Source organism: Bos grunniens, chromosome 4 (assembly GCF_055505025.1).
Source record: "Bos grunniens cultivar Pamir isolate PY7600 chromosome 4, Bosgru_T2T1.0, whole genome shotgun sequence".
Taxonomy (NCBI): Eukaryota; Metazoa; Chordata; class Mammalia; order Artiodactyla; family Bovidae; genus Bos; species Bos grunniens.
In genome coordinates this window covers 106,748,735-106,763,685 of record NC_141168.1, presented here as the reverse complement: position 1 = coordinate 106,763,685, position 14,951 = coordinate 106,748,735, and the positions used below count along the sequence as shown (strand labels likewise).

Sequence of the window (14,951 nt, the reverse complement as noted above, 5' to 3'; positions counted from 1 at the left end):
TAAATCCTCAAAGAAAGTTGTGGTTTCGCTTGAAGGGATTTAATATTCCACCCTGCTGATACGGTTTACAGCAGCTTATATGGCCATCATCTTTTAAGTAGAGAGCAAAAGACAAATTGTTGAATTCGGAAGTTAAATAACATAATGGAGTAAAGTGGATGCAGACCTATCTCTACGGCCACACGCACCAGTATCGCGGTTTGCCATTTCCAACCCTTTTGACAAGTGCCTCTTTCTATTAATCACAGTTAAGGGTTTGAGGAGGAAAGAAGTGTGCTGGCTACAATTCAGACTCGCTCAAGGAAGTTCCGGGGGAAAATGGGCGCCATTAAAACGGCGAGTACAGAATAAGCACTTGACACGCTCGACTCTTCTCATTAAACTGAGTTCTCTATAAGCCCCTGTAAACTTTGTATTATTATTATTACTCTGAACATGCAGGTACAGTCGTAATAAATATCTTTCAAAAAATAAGTGTACTCACACAGACTCATGTACACGCACACAGTCAAGCTGAGCTGAACATAGTTTTGAAGCCCATATGAGGTGCCGATGCATGTAGAAATCAGGGCTAAATTTAAACCTCTTCCAGGACATCCCTATTGGTCCAGTGGTTAAGACTCTGAGCTTCCACAGTGAAGAGAGCATGGCTTAGATATCTGGTCGGGGAACCAGGATCCCACATGCCTTGGGGTGTGGCCAAAAATATAAAATAATAATAAAAATAAATAAATGAAGGCTTAGAACCCCCCACACCAGCAACAACAACAAAAAACTCTTGCAATTCTGTGCATAGAGATAGATGGGACTACCCTGATATGAGGTCACGGGGCATTCTAGAAAATAATATCATCCATCAGTTAGTGTCAGAAGACGAAGTTGCAGTTCCTATGAAAACAGTCACCTTCCCCTCCCTGTGCCTGTTTCCATGTCCATGAAATAAAGCCATAAATGACACCAGCCATTGTTCGCCTGCAGGGTGAACCATGTTTCCTGGGAGAGCTTGTTCAAAACACATTTCCAAGCCCCACGCCCACAAACTTTGATTCAGCAGATTTGCGATGGAGCCACAGAGTCCACAGTTGTAATGAACACCCCCCACTACTACAATGAGAGCCTGTGCTCTGCCTTATTGATAAGAATCCTTCCTATTCTAAAATGTGACGGATCTATTAATCCTCAAGATTAATACACTATTTAAGCCATCATAGTGAGTGCTGGTTCACAATGAAAAATGTTCTGAGTTGGCAACTATGTAGCATTTGACACTAATCTTCTATCATAGGCATTATCTAAATCAAACAGTGAGAGAGGCCAACTGAGATATTTCCAACCTATCTGGAAGAAAAAGTTATTTTCAATTGGAGAGAATAAATCATTAGCAGTCTTCCATAAAATCAAAAGTAGGTGGCACCCCACTCCAGTACTCTTGCCTGGAAAATCCCACGGATGGAGGAGCCTGGTAGGCTGCAGTCCATGGGACTAAGAGTCAGACACGACTGAGCAACTTCCCTTTCACTTTTCACTTTCATGCATTGAAGAAGGAAATGGCAACCCACTCCAGTGTTCTTGCCTGGAGAATCCCAGGGACGGGGGAGCCTGGTAGGCTGCCGTCTATGGGGTCACACAGAGTCGGACACGACTGAAGTGACTTAGCAGTAGCAGGTCATTAAAAATGGTGTGTGGAGGTATACGTAGCAGACTGCGGTCATTCTCCAGATGTGTAAGCTTGTATTAATTCTTGATAATTCATCTGTTGTGTTAATTCCTGTTAACTTTCCTTACCACTGGAGAGGAACACACCAAAAAACTCTCAACGCTTTGAAATTTTTAAAGCAGTACAAAGAATCCTGATTCATTCCTTAAATGCAAGTATAATATCTCTATTGTTTAAAACTCCAATTTCCTAAGCCAGTTTCCTTAGACGGATGTTATCAAAAATAATTTTCTTGCAAAAGCATTAACATACATTTAACCCTACTTAAATGCTCAAGAGCAGATGTACTACAAATGTACACCCACAGTGATCCCTTATTAGTATAAAACTGTTTTATTTCAATTAAAATGTCTAACTATCCACCCCCAACATATACCTAAACTGTAATTTTCTCTGAGAACTTCCAATATGTTCTTGATTTTGTTTCCTTTATCAACCTATCGGAGCAAAAACTGCCTTGCAAGTGTTGGAAGAAATCAGTCATTAGCAGCAAGATTACAGCAAATTTTCCAATTTAGAAAAACTGTATTTTTATCTCCTCCTATACTGAAAGAATAATGGTATAATTTTACTCTTTTTAAGTGAGCAGTACAGTTTAAAAGAGTCAAATCTTCCCCAGTACTCCAAGTTTCAGGATTTACCGCTGGCTTTCTGTTTTCCACACCTTTTTTCCTGTTCACCAGTTCTCCTCTTCCTTCATCTTACACACACGTGTGCACACACACACATGCGCGCTCACACACACACCAGAAACCCCCAATTCGGCCTCTCCACGCTGACCGGCTTCTAAAGAACAGTTAACCTTCAGGCGGTAGTTAACTAAGGAGTGGCTTCACAGGGTTACTGTGATTTACTCTCCAATTGACATTCCTTCACCTTCTCAACAGGCCTCCCTGCCCCCAGCTCCCTATTTTTAAAATGGGGTGATGAAGTAGCAAAAGTAGCACGATATTTTAGCCATCTGAGCATAGACGAATCTCAAATTATCCCACCAACTGGAAGTGCTCTCTGATACCACTATCTTTCAAAATTGAAGCCATTATGGTCAATCGTGCAAATCCGTATTTAGCTTTTCGCAAATAGTGGATTTTTGACCCAATGAACTGGAACGGCTTCTGCACAGTCTCTAGGATCTCAGACAAGCCACTCTGCCCCCAGGCACACCAGTTCTCAGCAATGTTGAGGTTATTTAGTCTTAAAATTCACACTGCTCTTACTCAATATTTCCATTCTCTAGCAGAATGTGCATAAGAAAATATACTTGGGACCTCCCTAAAATATGAAATAAAATCTACTACAGGGTAATAATGTCCTCTCACCAAAATAACATGTTTTTGTGAAATATCAAAATCAGAATTAACATTAACAGTGAACTTTGCTCAAAAAATGGCCCTTATGATTCAACCATTTTCCCTCTCAGTCATCGTTCTGAATATTTCATTTCTCAAGTGTCTTTACAAAGGTAATAATAAATGACCTTCTTTCCAGTGGGTGTCAAAAAAATTATGGCAAAAGTCCTCTTCTAGTTCAATACCTGCATTCCGCTAGCTTTTTACATTTATTATTAAATTTCAGTGTCTATCTTCAAAACTTATTTGCGTGCTTTTTGCTCTCATCGCTTTCTGCAGCTGGAATCAGAATGACTGAAGCAGGCTGTTTCTACATAATTCCTCATGTCATCTAACCTATCCATGTTCCCAGAGCATTCCAATTCAGTTTCATCACAGCAGGTGTTCCTGCACAAACCCAACTGTGAACCCAGGAAAAGCCCCTCCAAATACCAACATACACGTCAGAGAATTAACTAGAGAAGAGTGTTCGAGGTCGCTTCATTAGTTCTGTGGATTGTGTTTACGTCTCACACACAAAGGAATGGTAGGTTCTGTTCAAATAGTTGGACAAAGTTAATTTATTTTTCTCTGCAGGACTTCTCAGAGCCTTCGTAAAGTACAAGTTTGTCTAATTAGAGGATCCTGTCTCACACAACACTAATATAAACAGGAGACACCACTTTAAAGTAACCAAACTTAAGACTACCGCTCAATAGTTAAGATTAAAGGACAAGAGGCCACTGCGATTTACAATAAAAGATCAATACTGGGCTAGTTTCTTTTGGATTCCAGGCTAACTGACAGAGCTGAAAGAGCAAGGCAACCAAGTCTCCCAGTGTGGCTCAGGGAAAAGACGATTTTGCAACTGAAGTTTTTAAACAGCAATGCTGGAAAAGTCTTAGCTAACATATGTCTGCTCATTCAACTGTCCCTCTTTAAAAAAGCAAATAGTTCCAGTCATTTGGCAGATCACTGACTCCTTTGAGATGTGCTCAAAGCAAACGCTCATTTTGAGAAAACGTTAACTAACAGCTGTGGCCATTCAAGGGCTCTAACGCTCATCTAGAACCAGAGAGTTGAGAATCCCTGCTGTTAAAGGCCAGTTAAGAACTGTGGACAGACACACCACCAACGCAACAATGAAACTGAGTGCTTACCTTCATATACTAAGAATGGAAACTGTAAAACTGCATATGAAACATTTCATGAAATTTTGTTTACAAGTAATAAAAAAAAGTCAAAGGAAAAGAAAGATGTGATGGCATTAAGCAAGTAAAGTTGTTACATTTCAACTTAAAGGAAGTACTCTGGTATACAACGTACTCTGAATTTTCAGAAGGTTGATTGGGACTTATGCTAGACAGAGTTAAGATTCAGGTCCTCCACTAGTACTGAGTTAGGTATTACTGTTGCCTACTGCAGATACAACTACTAAGAAACACTGATCAATAGGGTAGTTAATGTTAAATTAGCATCATGAGAAAACCAATCACTGGTAGGCATACTAAATGTATCAGGTTAACAGTTCCACTAAACTACACACCTCTTTGTTAAAATTCATAATGAAAATGCTTTGCTTTCCCAGCATCAACAAATAAGAAACCTGGGGAAACGAAAGTTTTGGAAAACCACCCTACACCAACCTGCTCAGAAGGTGGGTAAGTCCTTTCAAACCCTGACTTTCAGTCCGTCCACTCACACAACGGGAGTGGTCGTCTACTTCTCTGTTTCAGGAATCCAGGATCCCAGGCACACCTGCCTCTGGCTTTGCCCACTCCAGTCAGCACAACAAACCCCACCTTTTCCAAGCATCACTCGGATTCTGTCCCTGTCCTCTCTGAAGCACTGGAGGACTCCCAACTGCCTCTCCTAACAAAAATAAAAACAAAAACCCTCCTGCTCAGAGGCCCACGGTGGATACGCCATCACATGGGGCCCCCGCTCCCAGCACCCACGCTTCACTCAAGGGGCCGCCCCTACTATCCTCCGTCTGCTCAAAGGCCACCTCCCCATCCCTTCCCACAACTCCATGACTCCCCCTCCACTCAAAAATCTGCTCACATCAAAAGATAAAGCCACCCGGGCGGGTAGAGCCCATCACAAATGCCTTTCAACAAAATACTTGGACGTCTGTAACCAAGGCATTTCTATGTGTACTGAGAACTCTAATCCAGGAACCTTCTTATAATTACTTGGTAAACCTTTAATGCATTTACTTGTTGTTCTTTACTTCTTCGCAAAAAAACTGCATTAAATCCCTCTAATGTCTAACAGAGACTGAAAGAGTGAAGGGTGAATGGGGCCGACATGGATCACAAAGGCAGGCGGTCCTCACAGAACCTGGCCAGCGCCAGCGGGAGGCGGTGTGGCACAGAGAATGAGGCCGGCTGCTACCCCGGCTCCACCACAGGCAACTCCAGGACCACAGAAGAGTTACTCAACCTCCCCAAGGCCGTTTCCTCATCAGAACAATGAGAATTATAACCGGTCGGGCCTCCGAGGCTGTGAGGGTTACATAGTCAATTATGTGTAAAGCACTTAGCTCAGGGCGGGTATGAAGTAGGTGATCAATAAACTTCAATATTACAATGACAGTTACTTCCCTGCTCTCACCAGGGCCTTCCCTGGTGGCTCACCTGGTAAAGAATCCGCCCTGCAATGCGGGAGAACTGGGTTTGATCCCTGGGTTGGGAAGATCCCCTGCAGAAGGAAAAGGCTACCCACTCTAGCGTTCTGGCCTGGAGAATTCCAAGGACTGTCCATGGGGTCAAGGAGAGTCGGACATGAGTGAGCAACTTCCACTTTCCCTTCTCTCATACGTAAAACCACAAGTCTTCGGAGGGGAACAAGCTCAGCAGCTACTCCCAGATCCCCCACTCTTCCTTTCCTCTGACCCCTTTTTACCCAGAGCCAATCAGGAGCCAAGTCATACAGGATTCATTCTTGGGAATGGCCCCGCTGGTACCCAGTCCAGGCTTCCATCACCCCTGCCTGGACTGTCACAGCACCTCCCAAGTGACCCTAACCCCCAGACCCCACAGCTCTACCTCTTCCCGAAATATGAGCTTAGTCGCTCAGGTGTGCCCAAGTCTTTGCGACCCCATGGACTGTAGCCCATCAGGCTCCTCTGCCCATGGAATTCTCCAGGCAAGAATACTGGAGTGGGTTGCCATTTGCTTCTCCAGGGGATCTTCTCCACCCCGGGGTCAAACCCAGGTCTTCTGCATTGCAGGCAGATTCTTTACTGTCTGAGCCACATAATTCATATCATGTCACTTTGGGACACAGACTCTTCCAGGTCTGCCTGGCCAGCCTCCATCCCTCCTCCCCACTGAGCCTGCTTTACCTTATGGATAGGACCTGACATCACACTTTCTTTCCTGGGTCTCTCCCTGAAACGTAAGCTGCCTGAATGGAAGGGTTTTTCCGTCTTGTCACTGTTGTATCTCCAGGCCTACAGCATAGTCAGCATTCAACGGACACCCCACCTTAATCTTTTATCTCACTTGTCCAGTTGAAAGGCTTCACACACTACCTATTTGCTGATAACTACTAAATATCTATCTCCCAAATTCTACACTCATACCTAAGTGCCTATTTGACCTCCTCACTTCAATATCCAGTAGGCATCAAAATGGGCTTCCCACGTGGCTCAGATGGTAAAGAATCAGCCTCCAATGTAGGAGACCTGGGTTTGATCCTTGGGTCAGGAAGATTCCTTGGAGCAGAGAATGGCAACCCACTCCAGTGTTCTTGCCTGGAGAATTCCACGGACAGAGGAACCTGGCAGGCTACAGTCCATGGGGTCACAAAGAGTCAGACACGACTGAGCAACTCACACATACACAGGCATATGCATTAAACTAACACATTCACCAGTGGGCTCCTGTTCTGTCCCCAGCACCCTAAGCCTGCAGTCCTCCAAGTTACCAGCTGATACTCCACTCTTCCAGTTCATCTAGCCAAAGACTCTGGAATCGTTCTTGCCTCTTGTACCTCTCTCACAGCCCACATCCAACCTGTCACAGACCCCTTGTTAATTCTCTCTTCAAAACACCCCTAACCCCACTCAGTCACTCTGGCCAAAGACTCTGGAATCATTCTTGCCTCCTGTATTTCTTTCACAGCCCACATCCAACCTGTCACAGACCCCTTGTTAATTCTCTCTTCAAAACACCCCTAACCCCACTCAGTCACTCTGGCCAAAGACTCTGGAATCATTCTTGCCTCCTGTATTTCTTTCACAGCCCACATCCAACCTGCCAGAGACCCCTTGTTGATTCTCCCTTCAAAGTATCCCTAACCCCACTCAGGTCCAAGCCACCAGGACCCCTCGTTTGGGTACTGCACCAGCTTCCTAACCATTCTCTCTTCCTACTTGAGCCCTTCTATGATCTATTTTCAACACGATGGCCAGAGTGACGCTGTTAAAATATAAACCAGACCATGACACTCCTCCACTAAAAAGCAAATAAATAAATCCAGCAACCTGCAATGGTTTCCCAGTTCACACACCATCAAAGTCAAGTCCTAACCTTGGCCTACAGCGTGCTCCTTGATCAGCTCCGTCTCTGAGCTCCTCTCCCACCAGGACCCCCTTGCCTCACTTAGTCCACATGGGTCCCCCTTGTTGTTCCCTAAATGTGCCAAGAACATACCAGCTAAATGTGCCAAGAACATACCAGCCTTCCGACCAGGGCAAAGGCCATTCTTCCTCCCCTCCTTCGTCCCTGTTCCATATGATGAACTGCCTTACCTCTTTCAAATTTGTGTTCAAAAGTCACTTTCTCAAGCCAATCAAACCATGTTACACACAAAGAAAAGACCCTTCTTTGTTTCCCAGCTCATGGCAGATACCCAAATATCACCACAACCAAACCATTCTACCAAGTGTCTTAATCCCTAGTCTTAACACCATCAACTGGAATACATTCCTGTTTATACACTGATGGAAGGGTCAGCAAATTATGATACACTGGCCACCAGCTATCTTTACAAATTGAGTTTGTTGGAACACAGCCACATGCATCCACAGAACAGCAGAACTGAGTAGCTGTGAGAATGATCCTATGAACCACAGAGCCCCAAATATTTACTATCTGGCCCTTTACAGAAAAAAGTCTGCTGTCTCTGATCTAGCAATTAAGGCCGTAAAGCTCTGGTGCAGAACAGATAATTATGAGAGGACAGAGTTCAGAAACAGACCCACATCTGATTCAGGACAGCAGTGTCACTGTGCAGCACTGAAGAGTGACCCTCCCCCTGAGTGGTGCTGGGCGAACCAGACACCCACAGTGGGGCCGGGATCTCAACACCCTGCTATACCCAAAGATAAGCCACCCAAAAGCCAGTAAATGCTAAAAAGATTAACATCTCAATTTGAAAGAAAAAGAAACCTTCTGTTAAGATAATATAGGAGGACCTCCCTGATGGCACACTGAACAAGAAACAAATCCCCGCCTGCCAATGCAGGGGACAGGGGTTTGATCCCTGGGTCTGGAAGATCCCACACGCCATGGGGCAACTGAGCCCCTGCACCACAACTGCTGAAGCCCATGTGCCCAGAGCCCGAGCATCGCAACCAGAGAGTAGCCCCCTTTCTCCCCTCACAGTTAGAGAAAGCCCGGAATGCAATGAAGACTGAGTGCAACCAAAAATAAAAATACAATACATAAAAATAAAAACAAAAATAAATACCAAAAAAATTAAAACAAAACATATTTAAAAATACAGGAGACAGGACTTCGCTGGCAGTCCAGTGGTTAAGACTCTGTGTTTCCACTGCAGGGGGAGAAGGTTCAATCCTTGGTGGGGGATCTAAGAGCCAACATGCTGTGATGTGGAGCCAAAACAATAAAAAAAAAAAAAAGGTAGTATACAAGAATATCCTCATGACTGTGGGGTAAGCAGTGATTTCTTAAATCTAAGAAAAGCACTATTGATTAAAAAAAAAATACTGGTGATTTGTAGCATTTACAAATTAAAACTAAGAACTTTAAAATTAAGAACTTCAGTTCCTCAGGATTTCTTGAATTGAATAAAAGTACAAGTCCCAGAGTAAAAACACCCTCAAAGGCCTTTCACCTAGAAAGCAGAAACATACTAAAGAGGACACCCAAATGGCCAATAAAGACTTTTCTACAGTTCTGCAGCCCATAAGTAATCAGAAAGATGCAAATTAAAGCCATGGATAGAACACTAAAATGAAAGTGACTTATAACAGCGAGTGTCTGCAGAGAAGTAGACTGACTAGAACTCTCACACACTGATGGTGTGATTGCAAAGTGGTACAACCACTTTGGAAAACTGTTTGGCAATATCTATTGAAGCTAAATACACATATTTTCTATGACTCAGCAACTCTGCTCCTACAATACCTACACACACATTATACACACACACAAACATATAAAACAATGTTCAGATCTTATGGTTGCCGGGGGGAAGAATGGGAGAAGACCTACATGCTGCTATATTTAAAATGGATAACAAGCAAGGTCCCACTGTATAGCGCAGGGAACTCTGCTCAGTGTTACGTGGCAGCCCAGATGGGACTGGAGTTTGGAGGAGAATGGATACATGTGTATGTATGGCTGAATCCCTTCGCTATCCATCTAAAACCATCACAACATTGTTAATCATATATACTCCAATATAAAATAAAAAGCTTTAAAAAAAATAAGTAAAATAAAATAAAAAGCTTTAAAAAACAGAATGTTCAGAGCACGTCTGCAGCAATCAAAATGGAAAATATGCAAATGTCTATCAACACTAGAATGAGTAACAATATTAGGGTATAGTCATATTATGGAATATTACACATCGAAGAAAAAGAAAGTAAAAAACATACAACAAAAACATGGATGAACCTCACAAATAACATCTGAACAAAACAAATGAAAGAGTACATTCTGTATCACTCCATCTTTATTACGTTTAAAAGCAAGCAAATAAATGTCCGTTGTTCTCACTGGGACCAGAGTGGGGTGGTGGGCACTAACTGGGACAGGATCTACACTACTCTCTTTCTGATCTGTACGGTGGTAAAAATAAGTTATGATTACTGTGCAAAGTCATCAAAATGCACACTTATGACATGAATCCTTCTGCATGTATGGTCTATGTCAATAAAGTATACTTAAAAATCACGAGTTAAAAATCAGTATCACATAAAATAGAATAAAAATGCAAATATTTAGAACAGAATCTTTTTTTCCTCCAATCACACAGAACAGCAAATTGTGAAGTAGAATTTTCTACTTACACTGATATGTTAATATACCTGTTGATATAAAATAACATTTACAAGTATAGGTATCAAAATAAGAAAACATGGTGAGAACAAGAATACTGGAGACATGTTTTCCCTCAAAGGAAACAGGAGAACATAATGACGTAGATATCAAAGGAACAAAATAGGCCTAATCAAGATCTTTTCACTGTAGCAAACACAGGGAGTGATCGAGACATGAAAATACGGTAAACATAAACAAGGTCTGCGAAAACACCGGGCAAGGCTTCACTGAACTGTGACACTGGAACGCTCCGTGAGATTTCTGTCTAGTGCATATCAGAATCAGCATTAGTGGGAGCACGGGCACTGACGGTTTGTTGACAACACTGGTGCTTACTGAGCTTAGCCCTGGAAGCCCTGCTTCAAATGAGCTCTTGCGTGGAAACCTAGTATGTAAACAGATAAAGAATGTAACTGCCCTCCTCTGGATGAAATACAAGGCCAGGAGACATGGGGGCTCTGAAGCCACTCACCGCCTTCCCCGTAGCCACAGATGGGGAGGCCACAGATAACCCGCTGTTGAGTGCAAGAACAATGCTCACCTTGTGACTGGAGCTCACTGTCCCCATCTGGGAGGTGAAAAGAGAGCCCTTCCTCTCTTGCCATGGTTACCCCTCCCAAAGATGCATACTCAGGTGACGTACTCAGGTACGTCAAAAACCTTTTGACGTACAAAAGGGTCACTCTTGAAAGAAGGATTTGCAGAGAGCTGAGGAAGTAACCCAAGGGAAGAGTGTGTCTCTCAAACAACCTCATGGACAGAGAGCCAGGACACAGATCCAAATTCTCCTATAATACAGTGGGTCCTGAGACTGAAACAGACTGGGTATGTCCACTTTCCTGCCCAACTCCATTTTTTAAAAATTTCTTTAACCCCACTGAGTTTCCTGAAAAACCTACTATCTTTTGGCTTCTTCTAAAGGTACAGGCTAAGAAAACACTCCTAAGGTTGCCACACTTGTATGATTGTGTTTACCTGGCAAAAGCCTGTTGTACAGAGCACTCACCTCCACTGAAGGACTCTACCCGACTCAGTGAGAAATGTCCGCTATTATTTTAAAATTTGACAGTCATTTGAGTATCTTCTTCGTACTATGTATGGCCCTTTCAATTTAATCCTAAATAGGTATTAACAGCTCAGAAAAGCCCAGGCTACCTTTTATGACACCCACAGGGTGAAGACCCCATTGGCTCATCATCAACAGACACAGGACACACCCTGTTGGTGTTCTGTGAGGCAGGTGGATTTTGGAACAAATTACCTGCAAAAAGCAGGCTTCCGGGAGATAAGCAACACACTCTGCCACAACAGACATGCAACTGAGGACAGAAGCAGAATTTCAGTGCTTGTAATTGGGTTGTTCATAATTTCTATTTCTAAGAATCTGTCCATTTCTTCCAGGTTACCCATTTTATTGCCATATAGTTGTTGTCTCTTATAATCCTTTGTTTTTCCACATTGTCTGTTGTAACCTCTCCTTTTTTGTTTCTAATTTTGTTGATTTGATTCTTCTCTTTTCTTGATGAGTCTGGCCAAAGGTTTGTCAATTTTCTTTATCTTGACTAAAAGAACCAGCTTTCAGTTTTATTAATTTTACTGTAGTTTCTTTCATTTCTTTTTCATTTATTTCTGCTCAGATCTCTATGATTTCTTTCCTTCTACTAATTTTGGGGGTTCTTGTTCTTCTTTTTCCAGTTGTTTTATGTGTAAAGTTAGGTTGTCTATTCGATGTTTTTATTTCCTGAGGTAGGATTGTACTGCTATAAATTTCCCTTTTAGAAGTGCTTTTGCTGCACCCCATAGGTTTGGAGTTGTCGTGTTTTGTCATTTGTTTCTAGAAATTTTTTGATTTCCCTTTGGATTTCTTCAGTAACCTGTTGGTTATTTTAAAATGTATTGTTTAGTCTTCATGTATTTGTGTTTCTTACAGTTTTTTCCTGTGATTGATACCTAGTCTCATAGCATTGTGGTTGGAGAAAATGCTTCTTACAATTTCAACTTTCTCAAATTTACTGAGGTTTGATTTTTGATCCAAGATGTGGTCTATCCTGGAGAATGTTCCATGTGCACTTGAGAAGAAGGTGTATTCTTCTGCATTTGGATGGACTGTCCTGAATATCAATGAGATCCATCTCATCTAATGTATCATTTAAGACTTGTGTTTCCTTATTAACTTTCTGTTTTGATGATCTGTCCATTGGTGTGAGTGGGATGTTAAAGTCTCCTACTATTATTGTGTTACTGTCAGTTTCTCCTGTTACGTCTGTTTTTGTCTTATGTATTGAGGTGCTCCTATGTTGGGTGCATAGATATTTACAATTGTTATGTCTTCCTCTTGGATTGATCCCTTGATCATTATGTACTGTTCTTCCTTATCTCTTAAAAAACTCTTTATTTTAAAGTCTACCTTGTCTTACATGAGGACAGATACTCCAGCTTTCTTTTGCTTCCTATTTGCATGGAATATATTTTTCCATCCTCTTACTTTCGGTCTATATGTGTCTTGAGGTCTGAAGTGGGTTTCTTGTAGACAGCATATATATGGGTCTTGCTTTTGCATCCATTCAGCCAATCTGTGTCTTTTGGTTGAAGCATTTAATCCATTTACAGTTAAAGTAATTATTGATATATATGTTCCTATTGCCATTTTCTTAATTGTTTGGGGTAGATCCTTTTTCTTCTCTTGTATTTCTTGACTATGTAAGTCCCTTTAACATTTGTTGTAAAGCTGGTTTGGTGGTACTGAATTCTCTTAACTTTTGCTTGTCTGAAAAGCCTTTTCTTTCTCCATCAATCCTGAATGAGATCCACGCTGAGTACAGTAATCTTGGTTATATATTTTTCCTTTTCAGTACTTTAAATATATCCTGCCATTCCCTTCTGGCCTGCAGAGTTTCTGCAGAAAGATCAGCATATTAGGTTTCCCTCCTATGTTACTTGTTGCTTTTCCCTCGCTACTTTTAATATTCTTTCTCTATGTTTAGCCTTTGTTAGTTTGATTAGTATGTGTCTTGGTGTGTTTCTCCTTGGGTTTATCCTGTATGGGACTCTTTGTGCCTTTTGGACTTGATTATTTCCTTTTCCACATTGGGGAAATTTTCAACTATAATCTCTTCAAAAATTTTCTCATACCCTTTATTTTTCTTTTCTTCTTCTGGGACCCCTATATTTGAAAGTTGGTGCGTTTGATATTGTCCCAGAGGTCTCTGAGACTGTCCTCAGTTCTTTTCATTCTTTTTACTTTATTCTGCTCTTCAGAAAATATTTCCATCATTTTATCTTCCAGCTCATAAACTGATTTGTTCTTCTGCTTCTGATATTCTGCTACTGATTCCTTCTAGAGTCTTCTTAATTTCAGTAATTGTGTTGTTTGACTCTGTATGTTTAGTCTTTAATTCTTCTAGGTCTTTGTTAATTGGTTCTTACATTTCCTCCATTTTGCTTTCCAGGTTTTGATCATCTTTACTGTTGTTGTTCTGAATTCTTTTTCAGGTGGTTTGCCTGTTTCCCCTTCATTTGTTTGGACTTCTGTGCTTCTAGTTTGTTCCTTCATTTGTGTAGTACTTCTCTGCCTTCTCATTATTATTTGTTTAACTTATTGTGTTTGAGGTCTCCTTTTCCCAGGCTTCAAGGTTGAATTCTTTCCTCCTTTTGGTTTCTGCCCTCCTAATGTTGGTCCAGTGGTTTGTGTAAGCTTTGTATAGGTGGGATTTGTGCTGAGGTTTTTTTGTTTGCTTTTCCTCTGAGGGGAAGGCTGAGTGAGGTGGTATCCTGTCTGCTGAAGACTGGGTTTGTATTTTGTTTTGTTTGTTGTTTAGATGAGGCGTCCTGCACTGGTGGCCGGGGGATGCCGGGTCTTGTATTCCAGTGGTTTCCTTTGTGGGAGTTCTCACTATTTGATACTTCCTAGGGTTAGTTCTCTGGTAGTCCAGGGTCTTAGAGTCAGTGCTCCCACTCCAAAGGCTCAGGGCTTGATCTCTCATCAGAATGAAGATTCCACAAGTGGTTATGGCATTAATGAGATTAAAACAAATACCCAAAAATGAGAAAACAAAGATGAACCCCAGACAAATGGCAGTTACAAAATCAGGCAAATAATAATTATAATAATGGAATATATACATACACGTATACACCCATAAGCAAAGTCAAAACAGTCCAACTAAAATAAAGTAAATGGAATATATACATACACGTATACACCCAAAAGCAAAGTCAAAACAGTCCAACTAAAATAAAGTAAATGGAATATATACATACACGTATACACCCAAAAGCAAAGTCAAAACAGTCCAACTAAAATAAAGTACAGTAGACTGACCCAGGGGAGAAAGGAAATCAAAAACTTTATTTACCAGTTAAGAACAAAACTAACTAAAGCGAAAACTGAAAAACAAAACTAAAGCAAGGTGCCGATTGGGGAATAAAGCAATGAAAATAAAACTAACAAGTATGTTGAGAGGAAAGGAAAGAAAGAAAAGGAAGAAAGAATAGATATGCAAAGTTAAATAGAGGTAGCTAAAATAGATTTATATACATTAAAGATTAACTGCAAGGGGAAAAGAACAGTAGGAAAAGCAAGCAAAGGAATAAATGTAGAAAAAATAA

At 41.4% G+C, this 14,951-nt stretch overlaps 1 protein-coding gene across 16 annotated transcripts in view; it reads right to left on the bottom strand.

Moving 5' to 3' along the window:
- SLC25A13 (solute carrier family 25 member 13) overlaps positions 1-14,951 on the bottom strand; it is a 272,518-nt gene that overhangs the window by 122,555 nt on the left and 135,012 nt on the right. The window contains exon 2 of one of the 16 annotated variants that reach the window (XM_086397740.1): positions 485-687. The exons of the other annotated variants lie outside the window; for them this stretch is intronic. The gene's annotated coding sequence lies outside the window, so the exon portion shown is untranslated. The remainder of the gene's footprint in view (positions 1-484; positions 688-14,951) is intronic. 16 annotated transcript variants of the gene reach the window in all.